Raw genomic sequence first — 16,516 nt, 5'->3', positions numbered from 1 at the left:
TAATCCTTCCTTAAATACATAGGCTCTCTTAAGTGCGTAATAATTGCGATAGGCTATATATCAAATGGAAAAAAAATGTTCAGTGCAGTATTTTATTCACAATTCCGGTTTATTCTCCTTAAAACGTAGATAACATTACTTAGTTCCTTTCTCCACCGACCGGTTTAATTATTTCTATCACTAAACTCAAGAAACATCCTAACTACCGACTGTCTTCAATGACAAGTGATTATGGACGTTATATTTAAGACTATATTGTCCGGGATATTTGCTGAATGGTTAGCATCCAGACCTTCGGTTCAGAGGCTTACAGGCCCATTTCCCGGTCGGTTCAAAGATTTTAATTGAGTCCCGTTTATTCTTTTGACGGGAGGCGTAGGTTTTTGCGTATTTGCCAATTCATATGCACACAACAAATTACGCTGCCAACCAACATAGAAACACACAATAATAAGCACATCCCCTCACATAGGTTTGTTGTCAGGAAGGGCATTTTGTCATAAAACAGGGCCAAATTCGCCATATGCGACACAGTTTAGGATAGTGAACCCTGATAAAAGTGATAGAAGAAGTTTTGGATCATGCCATGTTTGAAAATATAAGTTAACCACATTTGTAAACCAAGCTTTCAAAACTGTTCCGTTTATCTGGAAAGTGAAACCCTACTATCGGATTTAAATTCGTTTGGAGTAACCACTATGTCAGTTCAAACAAGAGGCTGGTAACCCTCATTGAATTCATCGGTTTTGGCTTTGGATTTGTTGCTGGCGTGTCAACTGTGGTACACCGAGCTGTACAACACAAATTTTTAAAAATAATATCATGACTGTGCTATTTTAGCCCACAGGATATTTAATCAAATCACAAACGAAACACAACCCATTCCTGAAGTTTGCAAGTCATAGGATCGTTCATACAAATTATGTCACTTTTACAACCAAGACGGGATTTCACTCTGAACTTCTTTTCAACCCTTTCATTCTACGACAGTGTAAAATAATGAAATTTGAATTAGCAAAGGCTCTCTTAAGTGCGTAATAATTGCGATAGGCTATATATCAAATGGAAAAAAAATGTTCAGTGCAGTATTTTATTCACAATTCCGGTTTATTCTCCTTAAAACGTAAATAACATTACTTAGTTCCTTTCTCCACCGACCGGAACTGTATTTGATAGCTGGCGTCAGAAGTGGAGTGGGTAGTGTTTTACCTTCTACTTCTAATGACCAATGGAGACCGGTAGGTTTTAAAGGTGAGGATATTTATTTCACGCTATTTTCTTCGTGTCAGTTTGTAAATAGGCCTGGTTAAAACATTGAGTGTTCACCCAACTAAATTCAGTCGTATTTCGAGTTTGGCTAAATGGAGTTCTGGGCCAGCAACTTGAGCTCTGATTGTAGTTAACTAAAGTGGTGTGAAATGGCAATGGTATCGGAGCATCGAAGTCCTTCAGGTAGCGTCAACTCAAAAGACTTGCATTTACGCAGATGGGACAATAGGAGATTCTTCTTCTTCTTCTGCTTATTATTATTATTATTATTATTATTATTATTATTATTATACTTCTTCTTCTTCTTCCGATTTTGGGCTACTTTATACCACGGGAATCAACTGGTTTATTGACCATCTCTTCATCTCCTTCCGGAATACTTTTAATGATAATAATAATGTTATTGATTTTACGCCCTACTTAATACTTTTGCTGTTTTTCGGAGACGCCGAGGTGCCGTAATTTAGTCCCGCAAGAGTTATTTTGAACGCCAGTGAATCTATCGACACGAGATTTACGTATTTTGAGCACCTTCAAATACCACCGTTTTGAGCCAGGATCGAACCTGCGATGTTGGCATCAAAAGGGAAGTCTGAACCGTCTGAGCAACTCAGCCCGGCCGGAATATTTTCCTCCTTTCACTGAAGGTCCTACTTCCTACTGACCAGGTAGTTTTGTATGTTGTTCCTGGAATCCCTCAAACTTCTCAACCTCGGTCTGGAACACTGCTCTTGATTCCAGATCTCATTTCTACAGATCCCAACCTTTCCCATATAATTTCTTGTGTCCTGACCCTTTATTATTATTACTAGCTGATGTACCCGTGTTTCGCTACGGAATTCTACATTGTATAGAGAATTCTAGGTTAGGTATTGTACACGTTGTGAGTAAGAATGTAATAAATTGCATAGCCCTTAACGTTACCCTAGAAACGCGACGGGGAAGTCTCCAAACGTCTTTTCTTATGTGAAGACAGGGTTAGGGAATTTTCATTGTAATGGTAGGCACTCTTACCTACCATCAGTCAAAATCAAGTTGGGCAATTTTCATTATAATGGCAGACTCTCGCTCTCCATCTGCCTTTTTACGTTCTCAGAAAGACTGCCTTAGTCGTTATCCGAACTGAAATCGACATGGGGTGTTACAATGACGGCAGTAGGAATATCGCGTTAAAACCAATGCTATCATATGAAATACTCGATCAAATGAGAAAACACACATTTCTTCATTTTTAACGAACAGTACTACACTGTTGATCTAACAGCCCAAAGATACAGAGCTGCAATGACGAGGCCGCAGATAGCCGTGAGCAGCGAGCACTTTTATTTTCAGGGGGGGGGGGCGAGGGGTGAGTGGAAAGTCCCGAGGCAAAAACTCTGCCCTTTTACTCGTATGTTTCCTGGGAGTACCCGATGAGCTGGAAAATCTCAATTCATTACACTTGCGGGGAAAATCTATCTGACTCGGAGGTAATTCTTTCCTCCAGGCCAGAGGAGAAACCCACTCTTAGCTGCTAATTTGGAATAAAATGAATGTAGAATGTAATAAAAGTGAAGAGAGGGAAGCTTTTCTTAAGCTCATCTAAGGGTTGAATTTTGAGTTTTTTAGTGAATTGTGGTGCTATAATTTGGAATAGGCTCGAATTTTAATTCTAGACCAGATCATAAATGAGCCTCTGCCATTATTCCGTTAATTGTGTACACTGATCAATCCAATCAGCGCGTCAAAGTAGGGATCGAACAGCTGAAATACTATGACGAACCAGTGTGTTACGTACCTGTAATATCACAAAATGTATGAACCAGAGAGATGGAATGCTAAATTAGAAAGTTATCTAACTCCCCTGCTATTCGCCGTCAATATACAGGCAGGCTGTTGTACTCGGTACGCAGCGGTAATCCCATCTATCGGAGATGGCTGGCAGCATAACGGACAAAGAATCACAACAAACAATAATCAATTTAATGTTATTGTTGATCTATATTGTGCGCTTTCGATATTGTGGGCCTTCACATTTAGTTTTCCTCCAACTGTGAAATACCACTTTTATAATAGTCGAAGCGGTAAAACAGAATAAAACATACATGATCAGAAAGCATGTTCTCTATAAATTCTGTTATGTAGTATTTTTTGATAGGACCAATAACATGGATATTTAAAAATTAAATTTTAGGCGCCTTCCCCTAAACTATCATTGCATCCATTGTGAATAAAATTGTTTAAATCTTAGACTGTGGTTTATTCCCCGACTGTATAAATCGATTTTCATCAAATTCTGTGTACCCATTTTCTCGTGGCTCGGCGTTGATATCGACTTAGTAAAAACATTCAAATTCATGAATATCTCTGTAAACATAGCCGGTACAGTAAAAATGTATAAGACATAAATGATCGAAAATAACTTTAGTTATGCAGTACGGGTACTGTATTTACCGATAGGAGCAATAATAACATTAATATTTGAGAATTAAATTTTAGGACTTCTCCTAAACTACCATTTAGCTCAGAGTGAATAAAATTATTTACAGCCTAGAGTGTAGTGGCTCATTCCCTGACTTTATATACCGATTCTCATTAGATTCTTTACAGCCGTTTTCTCGTGATGCGTGTACATACATACACACAGACAGAAATTACGGGAAAGTACAAAAGTGCATTTCCTTGTTACTGTGGACACGACCGATAGAGAAACACCATTATTTTTCAATTCTGAGCAATGTACAGACCAAACTCTTTTTTTTTTTTTTTTTTTTTTTGCTATGGGCTTTACGTCGCACCGACACAGAAAGGTAGCGACGATGGGATAGGAAAGGCCTAGGAGTTGGAAGGAAGCGGCCGTGGCCTTAATTAAGATACAGCCCCAGCATTTGCCTGGTGTGAAAATGGGAAACCACGGAAAACCATTTTCAGGGCTGCCGATAGTGGGATTCGAACCTACTATCTCCCGGATGCAAGCTCACAGCTGCGCGCCTCTACGCGCACGGCCAACTCGCCCGGTGACCAAACTCTTACTTTCTATATACATATTATTATTATTATTATTATTATTATTATTATTATTATTATTATTATTATTATTATTCAGGTTTCCTTAAGTTTCCCTGGTGATTGGTAGGATTAGGTGAGATTATTACCCTAGCTTGTTCCATTATGAATGTTCTGAATGTTCTCAGATAAGGATCATTCAAATCTCCCTTCAGCATCTTCCTCATAATGCTGCAGGTTTCTAAAGCCACTATCATCTGTAGCTTAATGTAAATATTCTTCTTAAGCTTTAGCTGGTTAAGTCTATCATACAGCTGGGGAGGAATTTGTGCAAGTGCTCCCACCACTACTAGAACAATGATAACTCTATCCTGATGCCAAATCTCTCTTATTTCTTTTGCCGGAGGGAGGTACTTGTGGACATTTTCCTTGATTTTGTTATGGGTGTTCTTAGGAGCTGGGACTGCAATGTCCATCGGATACGTGAAGTTAGATGCCTGTATGTCAGTACAGTATGGTTGTGACTCGTTGTTCTAGTCAGTATGTATAGGGGAGCCGAAAGTCCGTTAATATTTGACAGGGCAATACTTCACGGAATGTTGGAGGTGGAGAGGTATTTACTGACACATGTTATTGGCATGATATGGGGTTTTATTGAGATCAGAATAAAGTAAATAAAGTTTCACTAACAGTGCCTTTTCTGGTAACGTCAACATACTGCGATTGCAGGCGCATCTGACGCCCTCTCTCAAGACATCTCTTTTATACCAAACACGGTACACATGTGGCATTACTGACGTGTTGCTGTCCAGCGCCATTTGTTGGCCTGTTTGTGCACTCGTTATTGGAGACAATAAAACCCCATGCCATGTCAAGCATCAGCATCTGTGGCCATTTATATCTGACGTGATGCTGTACAACACCATGTGTTGTTCATTTTTTTGTGTTTTATTTTATTTTATTTTGGCTTCAATAAAACCTCATGTCATGCCAATCATTTGTGACAATTATTGCCTTTCTACCTCAACTAGTCTGTGAAGTATTGCCTCGTCAAATGTTAACGAACTTTTGGATCATACTGTACATCCCTGTTCTAGAATATCTTACACTCCTGATTAACGCCAACGGGTTGCGGATTGCTTTTGTAGTAGGGTGTATAATGAGTGATAAGCCTGAATCAGAAATGACATATGGTGACAACGGGGCAGTACACGGTTAGGACTGGGAAGAAAGTAACCGCTGCCTAATTCAATGTACAGCCCAAACATTTCCCTGGTGTGAAAACGGGAGACCACGGAAACCCTCCTCGGGGCTGCCAGCAGTGAAGTTTGAATCCACCATTTCCCGAACGCAAGCTCATAACTACTTGATCGTGAGAATAAAGAGGACGTTATCGAAATTCTGTGAAATTATCCTAAATGTGTCAATAAGGAAGTGTAAAAAATGAAATCAAATGGCGTATGGCTTTTAGTGCCGAGAGTGTCCGAGGACATGTTCGGCTCACCAGGTGCAGGTCTTTTGATTAGAATCCCGTAGGCGACCTGCGCCTCTTGATGAGGATGAAATGATGATGAAGACGTCACATACACCCAGTCCCCGTGCCAGTGAAATTAACCAATGATGGTTAAAATTCTCGACTCTGCCGGGAATCGAACCTGGGACTCCTGTGATCAAAAGCCAGCACGCTAAACATTTAGCCATGGAGCCGGGTTAAGAGGTGCAGTGCGGTGGCTAATGGGGATATATTTAAAAATATGGGCCAGAGAGAGAAACATAACGAAAACCAGTGTTTATTTTGTGGAGAAATAATGGAAGAGGCGCATCTATTGAGAGTATGTAGGTGAACTGACGCTCTAAGTGTTAAATATTTGGATCGTGAATATAAAACAAAAGTAGAACGTATTCTGTACAATTGTTAAATTATTAGACAAAGAATGAATTACACCGTGAAGAACAATCATTTCTTCATTTTTTAAATACATGGCAAAAATTAATTAAAATCACTAGTTAAAATGATTAAGGGTAAGATTCATGTTTGTCCTAGAATATGTAGATTTGTACTACATCTAGGACAAAAAGAAAGTTAAAAGTAAAGAAGAAATGATAATTCGTGGAATGAATGTAAACATTATTAGCGTTAAATATAATATTTAATTTACTAATAGTCAAATAATTGGGAGAAGGTTAATTTAAAGCATGTATCGAATAATTGAATTGCAATAAATGGATGCTTTCTCCTCAGTTTCAAGAGATCCGGAACTATAGGATGGCACTATTCTATTCTATTCTATTCTATTCTATTCTATTCTATTGTATTCTATTCTATTCTATTCTATTCTATTCTATTCTATTCTATTTAATTCTAATTTATTTTATTTCATTCTATTTTATTTTATTCTATTCTAACTACTTGACCGGAAAATTGCAATCAATGCAGTTAATATTTCCAAAGCCATTCTCATTTTTATGAGCATGCACTCACTAAGATCCCTTACAAAGGTTATCTTGGGTACGGAATTTTATCGATAAAATGTAGAAACGAAGCATTTTTATGAACATGACTGTACTGTGCATCAATGAGTTATTGGAAATCCCTGCCTTTGATACCCAATCTCGATATAGATCCATAACTCAAGAATATGCGTACGTAATTAGTTTAGGAAAGAAGAGGTGCTGAAGAAGCAGCTGCCAGATTGTCTTCAACTGCTGTCGTATATAACAGTTATGAAGCTGTTTTATATCTGCCCCGCTCGTGACGGCTATAATTAATTATCTAGACCAGGTATATCAAACAAAACTCCTTCCTCATCACAGCCATTGAAGCGAGATGCTCAGCATACTAGCTATTGCAAACATATATCTATCAAACTGCTTGCCGTGGAATTACAGTATATGCATGCTCCATGCGCTGTTGGTTTCTTGAACACAATTACATTAAACGCACAATACAAAAGACACATTATGGTAATCTAAGATCAGTTTCTCTTTGCATCCCAACTCGATGGAGGGAACACTTTCCTTAATTGCATCTAAGGGATAGTTCCAATTATTTTGTCAAGAATTTGTAATCGGATAGTGTCCATCATCCGCTCGGGGTGGAGAAGATAGAATGCATCCACTGTATACGCTGAATGTCGTAAAAGGCGACTGAAATAGAAACCACCAGTAGCTCTTATCCTGGGAGCGTGGGTTGGTGACGAAAGCACCCCTATCTGAGTTGAATATTACTTCCACTTACTAAGGCACCTGACCCACGTTTATAAATTTTTATTCTCTTCCAAACCCAACGGTATCATGTTTTGGAGAGTATTCAATTTTCACAACCTTTGTGATCATTCCCTTTACATTGCTGATACCCTTATTCTCCGAAGGATGGACTCTCTTCCATTTTTCTCTGATTCATGTTAAAAGTGAATAGTTGTTCAGTTTTACCAGCGCATAAAACAATAATACGATGCCACCGCCAGGGATGTGGATTTCAATAGCTGGTTTTCAATATTCTTACTGTGAACTTTCCTCTTTGACGAAGTTCATTTCTAGGTATTAGCTGAATAAAATATGCCTTAAGGTGAGGAGATAAATGATAAATAATCCAAATGTGTGCTCCAGTTTTTCAGGAACTATGGTACAATTTTTTTATAATTTCATTGTTAATTCAGATTTTATTTTTGGCCGTTGATCCTCAATGGAATTGGCACCAACTTTCTGAAGCCTTATACTTCTTATCAGCAATCACATTTTTGGTGTCAAGTAACCATATAAATTATTACCTACGCGGTAATCATCATGATTGTGGATCCTCAGCTGCAATACAAATAGGTTTATAACCTGTGCAAAATTTATTCACATATCTTTTACAGTTTATGCGAAAAAGGGGCATTTGTTTGATATGTTCCACTTTTGAGATAACAAGGCAAAACGTTCTAGAATACGCATTCATTATAAAACTTGCACCATCATCAGAGTCATCTTTCTCTATGGCATTGTACTGCTTGCTTTATTTCTCGCTTCTTTAGATATTTGGAGAGCAGCATAATCTGACTTGCTGTTTTGTTCTTATGCTAGTAGTATTCTGTCCATGTGATACACCTAACGTTTTTACTCCTTTTACTCTAGCAATATTTCCATTGTTCCATGTTAGTGAAGCATCTGACACTCCTAGTTCTAAAGTTTTTTAGATATCCGCGTTATTGAAACCTTGCTTACATTCTGCGTTTTGCCATAGAGGCACTTCCTCAGGAGATCAGGGTGAGCAAGGTCCATAAATTGGTTTACATTCTTACATACTTGGTTCAGGGATAAATTGCTCATGTTTGAAGTTGTCGAGAGCACACCTTCTCTATATTTACTGTACACTGTCAGTTGGTGGAGGACATAGGTATGTATTGGTGTCTCGTCAGTAAATAATCGGTGGAAGAAGGTGGCCCATACTGCTTCCATTTCTGCCTCCAAGTCTTTGGAATTCTCCTGAATAGCATTTCTATAATGTTGCTAAAATTCCTTGTTGATTTTATCAGTCAATCTGTACTTCATAGAATTGCCGGCAGTAAGCATTTCCAATCAAATTTGCTCTTCGGTTTGCGAAGACATGTGACCGCCCTAATCTTCACGTGCCCTATGCATTCTATTTTTACTTCAGCATCATAAGGTTTGCTCTGGCCGACAGCAGTGAATGCTATGCTGTCTCCATCACCTATAGTATGCGTACCGTTCATCTCTCTCCCTCTCTCTGCCTCAGATCTATTGAAGAAAGCTACAGTCAAGATTAGTGTTAATGTACAATACAAGAGCTAATCGTGTCACAAGACCGTGGTTATTGCTAATATGATTTTAGTGGCCATACTACGCTACTGAAATCCAATAGAGTATTCCGAGTTAAACAAAACTGAGCATTGAATATGACCAATAAACAAGCAAAAAAAAAAAAAAAAAAAAACAAAAAAAAAAAAACCGAACGATCAGTTCTATTATGATAAAGTTAATCTTACCTTAACTGGTAAGTTTCTTCATTTTCTTTATCTTCTTGACTTTCACCTCCTTAATAATAATAATAATAATAATAATAATAATAATAATAATAATAATAATAATATCGAGTAAGTTGACTACGTGCCGGGATCGTGTGTAGTTGTAGGGTAGATTATTTTATTATTAACAAACACGTTGCAATTGATAGATATCCCCGTGGCAATGTTCGCTTACAGTAGTAGGCCTATAACAACAAAATTAAACTAAAACTTAAATTTCATAACAACAAAGTACCACAAACAATCCGGCTTCTTGACTGAATAGTAAGCGTAGTGGTCTTCGGTTCAGAGTGCCTCGGATTATATTCCTGGCCGAGTCTAGTTAATACCTTTAGCTCGAGGGCTGGGTATTTGTGCTTGTCTTAATACAAATCAATACATATATACATACGTGCATTCGTACACGTTTGCTTCCACTTTTTCCCTTTTTTCCTCACGTTTGATTATTTATTGATTATTATTTGATTAGAGCATATGTCCTCATTTTCACAAATGTGGCTACCAGATCACTACTTAAATTAGAACCACTTGCACATAGAAACTAGGTTCCGTATCGCTCCCAACACTCTTCGGACTGTAAGTCCGTAATGAGAACTGAAACGTTTCTCCATATCTCGTACAGTTTGTGAACACTCAGCTGTTGGCTCTGTAAGACCTAGAACCCAGGACCCCGAACATTACATACTGTCGTATGTTCCTCCTATGTCTGTTTGGGAGCCTATGTATGGATGAGTGCTTTCGTGTTTTTTAGTCATCCAACCTGCAATGTAATTCAAGCCTTCGACATCCATTTCAGTGTCAGTTTCGCCGGCAAACGTTGAAACAGTATCATATTTGCCTTCTTCAAAATAGTTTTCAGCAGGGGAGTATTCTAACTTACGACACGTTATTCCGCACTCCCTCAGTATTTGTGATGACAGATATTCATCATATTATCTGTTCGCGTGCTCTTTTGTTTCTCTATTTTACCGGCATGATTTTAGAAAATAATCATCTGAAGACGACAAATAGTGTTCAGCGGTGTAGGGTGGTCGTATAATCCTCCTCGAGAATGGATCTAGGAACAGAAATTCTCGAGTGAATCTTGGTGCAGTCGGTGGGTTAAAATGTACGTCATTCCCAGATTCTGAACTTCTGAGATCAGATATTTCATGGAGGAGATAGTCACAAGGATAGCTTCCTGGAACAATAGCTTAACATTTTCCCCTTGCAGGTCATACTGTTAATAAGACCACACATTTTGTCTAAACTTTCGTCGTCTTGTTTTAACTGAAGACCATACGCATTTTTGCTAAGGACTTTAGAAATTGCCAGACTGTAGGAATTTATGAAATCGTACCAATTATTAACATTCAATGAATTCACTCGTGTCCTTTCAGCAACAGTTGTATCATCTCATTAATTTAAAATGACGTAACGCTGTAGCTACATTGTGTGACATTAATTCTTCAGCTTTTCATACGTTCATCCTTTCTGTGCCCCTACAGTTTAGATGACTAACATCGATTTTGTGGCATGCTTTAATTTCGTGGCTGTCATTCTTAACCAGAGCTTCCACAGGTTCCTTCGAGACAACTTCACCATCAGAAAATTCGAAGTCGGTGTTGAGAAATTAGTTCCTAATTAGTTTCAACAGTTGAGGGGTGGCTGCAAAGTACACTTTTTTCTGGCGTCCGTGGGTTCAAAAACCATGTTTTTGTTTCATTGATTCCATATGCTTTCCACAAGCCTTGATTAACTGCGCCCATGTCACAGGCACTTTGTACCCTATTTCCGAAAGACGAGAAACCAAATTGTCTAGTATGTCTTTTGTCATCCTTTTGTCTAAATCGGCGTAAATTACTTGCTTCCAATTCTTGAGCACTCCTCTCAGCATCACAGCTTGCAATTGTCAACTGGGGCCTATAATTTTATACTTCAGGTGGTCATATTTGAAAGCACGTTTAACGCGCATTTCGTCAAAGTGGAGGACTGCAATTTCCTCATGTTCTTTATACGAGACAGCAGCAATCTTCATCACCTTCCAGGATTCCACTTCCGTTTCGAATGTCAAGTTTTGAAGCCCATTTTCCCAGCATTGAAAGTCCAGGCAGAGGGTAATGCAGTTTTTGTCTCATATAAATGTAACTTTTCTTCCCTAGATACTATAAAGTGGAAGCCACCGATATGTCTTCATCAGTCCAACTAAAGTATTTTTTCTGTTTGTGAGTATCTTTATTTTATTTTCAGTAAAACACAGCCAAAAAATATAATGAAAAGGTAGACTTTGTCGATATCTGCGATCAGCCGTTGGAACAGTACCGAACGTTCTTCAAAACAAAGAATGGGACACTGAAATTTACCATTCACCTTATTGATCTGGTAGCCGTTAATGCTTAGATGGAGTACAGGCGAGATGCCGCATGCAATGGAGTTGCGAAGAAAGAAATTCTTAATTTAATGAAATTTCGATTGGCCTTAGCTGAAAAACTTATTGCTTAAACAGACTTAGTGCCCTTTCAAAAGGAGGAAGGACAAGAAGGAGATCCACCATAGAAAAAGATGTGTGCACCACTCCCATGTGTGGACAAAAGGCTTGACGGTTTTGAGCACTGTCCAGCTGTTGATGAACTGTCGACGGCACTCTTGTGCCGCATGACCAGCAGCTCGAGCCGAACCAGACTGCGATGAACTAAGTGCAATATTTACCTATGTCTAACAAGTAAGAATACGTGTTTCAGGTAATTCCACAAGAAATGGTGTAGTAATCGTAAGCACTTTTCACAATTGTTTATTATTTTCTTCGAAATTTGGGACAATTTCTCACTGCTTGTATTATGTATATTAGATAAATAAATAAACAAATTTGATGTGATTAGAGGTGTATTTTATATCTACCGTTAATCTCTTTCTAGGAAAAAATATCCCATGGCTATATTAATATTAAGAAATATGAAGAGAATTTTACAAACTTCACTAGATCTCCACTGAAACGACTGAGTACAGACCCAGCCCACACAAATGAGTGGGTCATAAGATTTTTTCTTAAACAGCTTTTTAATGTATTTGAGAAAATTGAGGTATTAAACAACGAAAGTTTAAAAAAAGAATCTGGGCTTAGTCTTGGGTCTGAAAGGGTTAAGACTACAACAAACGTCAGAGAAATGACCAGTGATATGGAGTCACCATCGCTCTAACGACTCTACACCTCATGAATACTAATATAAATACAAGTATATCCCAAGTTAAAGAAATAAACGCATAAAGCCTCCATATTGGGTTCTACAAATAATGATAAGTTAATTTGTGAACAGTTCAGGGCCTAAACCGCAGAACGCTATTGTAATTATTTCAGAGTGGGTTTGAACAGACTGAATTATTAATATTGTTTAGTTCGGAAATTCACCGTTGACGATAATGTCCCATTTTAATTCTCATCCACAATGGTTACGATACACAATGTTCTGGAAACAAAAACTTAAACATGAACATTAAATCATATTTAGCCAAACGTGTATAGTATATATCCAAATATAACCATAAAAATATATAGAGCATTAGTTGCATTTACTCTATCCTGCAATACAATACAGCGATTCTCTCAGTACGGTTCCTTTTTATCTGTTATCGAATACGATGAAAGTTGAACGCCAAAATGAACACAGAGGGAGCAATAAATGGCGTGAAATCAAAATTCCTGTGCACGATACTTCTGGCCAAATGATGATGATATTAAAATATGAAGGCAATTTACAATTATTACGCATTAAAGTCTCATGGTAAAAGCAATATATTTGGATAAATAGTTCTTAACAGTAAACTATGAAGATGATAATAAAGACGCAGAAGATAGGAAAATGAAGACGCTGATCGAGAAGAGATAGTAAAAGGAAAAGGAAGTAGTTTGAGTTGTGTGAATTGTTTCAAAATTATCTCCGAAGCAAATCGTAGCCTTACGGAATCCTTCATACATTGTGATCACATTCCCTTTGGAATCGTTCGTTTGAATTTTATATGCTGATACGTTTTGATGATCCACACTCCTTTGTAGATCAATGGAATAATGATGACTTATAGGTCACAAACTCGTGGTTTCAAATACAGCAGAGTTCGTTGGATACTTCAAGGAAGAGAAAGGTCGATTCAGGACTCCATGTTAAATTAAGTTGGCATGTAAATGATCTCTATTGCCTATATGGAAATGTAGTTAAAACTCATTTACGAGTCTCTCAGCGGGGTACCTTTCTCTCTGTTATCGAATAGACTAAAAGGTGAACGTCAAAATGGGCACGGAAGGAGCAATAAATGGCGTGAAATCAAAATGATACTTCTGGCCAGATTTTGTCGATGTTTAAATGATGATTTCACGATCCACTTTAAGGGGGACGTTAATCGAATTTCTAGGACAAAAAGGGGGGAATATGAAGCATAGTAGGCTGTACGAGGTACAGCCACTAGAATTACCTACGTGAGAAATCTCTCGTGTATTGTCAGAAATGATAAACAAGTTGAAATTTATACATCAATTGTTAGCAATAATCAACATTTTATTAAACAATAGTGAACGTTGTGAGAACTTAAGATAGGTATGATTTACAACATCGTTTGTTTATACGAGACTGATCGAGTTGCAGCTCGCTTGGTCACGTGGCTCTCATCTTGCATTCGGGAGATAGTGAGTCCGACCCGCAATGTCGTCAGTCCTTAATACGGTTTTCCATGGTGTCCCATTTTCAGACAATGAAAATGCTTGGACTGTACCTTGATTATGGACAGTCCACCTTCCTTCCCAGTTTCCGCCCTTTGCTGTTACATTATCGACCTAAATAATGGAAAACAACCGATATTTGAATCGAATCTATACCTTTCGGGGTCGCTGAGATGAATTGTGACACTCTGGATGTCGTTTAAGACAAACTTCTGTCCCAGTCGGCATGGTATGTCGAGAATGAAATAGGAAAGGCAACGAATGGGAAGGAATGTGCCCTGGCCAAAATTAAGGCACATCCCAAGCATTTGCTTTGTATGAAAATGGGGCACCATGGAAAACATTGCCTAAGGAACGGCGAAGAAGATGAAATGTCCCAAGCGACCGAATTTATGGACGTATTTGTGTGTGTGTGTGTTTGTGCTCTAGCATACCTGTCAACCAAACTTGGTACATATATGACGTATTATTTGGAAGAAATTACTATGGGAAAAGATACCGGTACCAGACCTAAGGGCGGGGTTGAATACGGAAAGAGGGGTGAAATATAAAAATTATTTAGAACGACAAATATTAATGTACAGTCCATATTTTATGGGATCGCTGAGGTGAATAACGACAATCCGGGTGTCGATGAAGTCCATGTTCAGCCACCATCGGCATGGGGGTGAGAAGGAGTGAAAAGCAAATTGTCCAAAATGACCGAAATTAAGCATGTTTGTGTGTTTCTCCAGCATAGCCCTCATACATTTGGTACACATATGCCTTACTCTCTGAAAAAACAATTGTGTTGGAGGAACATAAAAACATAAACGAAAAAGACTGATATCAATGTTGAATCCATTGTTTACGAGGTCGCTGGGTTGAACTGTGACGCTATGGATATCGTTTAAGTCAACGTTCAGCCTTCATTCATACGGAGGGCAGAGATGGGCTTAAAATAACTGAGATTAGCGTTGAATCCACTGCTTTTGAGGTCATAAGGCTGGTTGGTGACAGTCTCAATGACAGCTGGAATCGAGTACGTCATATCTATAGCGAGACTGGTAAATACATATAGTTATCACACTTTTTGAACGGATCAAATACTTCCCAATCAATTCAAACTTCCATAAGGAAGAAAGTTTTACTCAAAAATTAAATCATCTATAACTTGAAATTAAACACATCTAAAAACTCTAAAACTACATAATAGATCGGGAAATATCAATCAACATGTCAAAAAGAAATTCTGTACAAATTTTCCGCACACATAACTAACTGGTAATACAAAGATTAAAGGTAAACATTCAAAAAACATCCGGGCAACTCCGGGTACTGCATACTGTAGTTACCTATGTTATGATTTACTTAGAGTCATTTGTAAGGACATGTTAGAGAGTGTCTTTGATATTAGGGTTAGGAATGGCATTCCAGTTATTAAATATAACATGCATGTGGATTCATTAAGCATAATTATAATTCTATGTGTAATAATGATGTGAAGAAATTCTGTGACCGAGGTTCGAACGTCGTCCATCATTATAGCTATGCGTTTGCGTTACAGGCGAGCGATATTTTGATTTAATATCATTTCTAAACAAAGAATTAAAGACTGTAAGTAGAAAATTTTAGTAGCTTACCCTAAATACATTAGAAGAATCTTTTCTAAAGAAGGAATTAAGTTTACCGAGCTCGATAGCTGCAGTCGCTTAATTGCGGCCAGTATCCAGTATTCGGGAGATAGTAGGTTCGAACCCCACTGTCGGCAGCCCTAAAAATGGTTTTCCGTGGTTTTCGATTTTCACACCAGGCAAATGCTGGGGCTGTACCTTAATTAAGGCCACGGCCGCTTCCTTCCCGCTCCTAGGCCTTCCCTATCCCATCGTTGCCATAAGACCTATCTGTGTCGGTGCGACGTAAAGCAGCTAGCAAAAAAAAAGGAATTAAGTTTATATGAGAAAATAAACCGTTATCTAGGCATGTCACAAGTTTCGAAACCAGTACTCTGGTGTGGAGGGATTTTGATATATGTCATGCAACGTGTTACAATATTTGATGCTTCTTTGAATTGAGTGAAATAATGGGCTGAATATGGTTAAGTGTACGACGAGATTTAAAGCCGAGAAGGTACTAGAATGTATTCAAGTATGGGAACATTAGCCCATATGTGAAAAGGGTTTGTGGCGACTGACTCGAGAGAAGAGAGAAATTACGAATGGTTTACATGATGGGACACGCCCAGGTAGCTCCAGGCCCACTTTCGTTCGCCCTTCAGGAAGAAGGAAACAATTATATTTGGTGTGAGGAGAGATATGGTAGCGAATGATTTACATTGAGAATGGGTTTCTAAATAAACAACATCCAGATTGATTCATGATTGAAAGTCATTATTTCCTCCTAATCGTGTAATCATGCGCAGGGTCTTGGATCAAGCGATTAATTCAAGTATGTTAGTGGCGATTTTCACAGCCCTATCTTCAGAGTTGGGAAACCGCTTATTTGAACCTCGGCAACTGCATTTAGCATGGTCACCTACACGGAATGTTGCCGTGTCAACTTCTCAATG

The sequence above is a fragment of the Anabrus simplex genome, chromosome 3, assembly GCF_040414725.1.
Source record: "Anabrus simplex isolate iqAnaSimp1 chromosome 3, ASM4041472v1, whole genome shotgun sequence".
In the NCBI taxonomy this organism is placed as follows: domain Eukaryota; kingdom Metazoa; phylum Arthropoda; class Insecta; order Orthoptera; family Tettigoniidae; genus Anabrus; species Anabrus simplex.
This window is presented reverse-complemented; position numbering follows the sequence as displayed.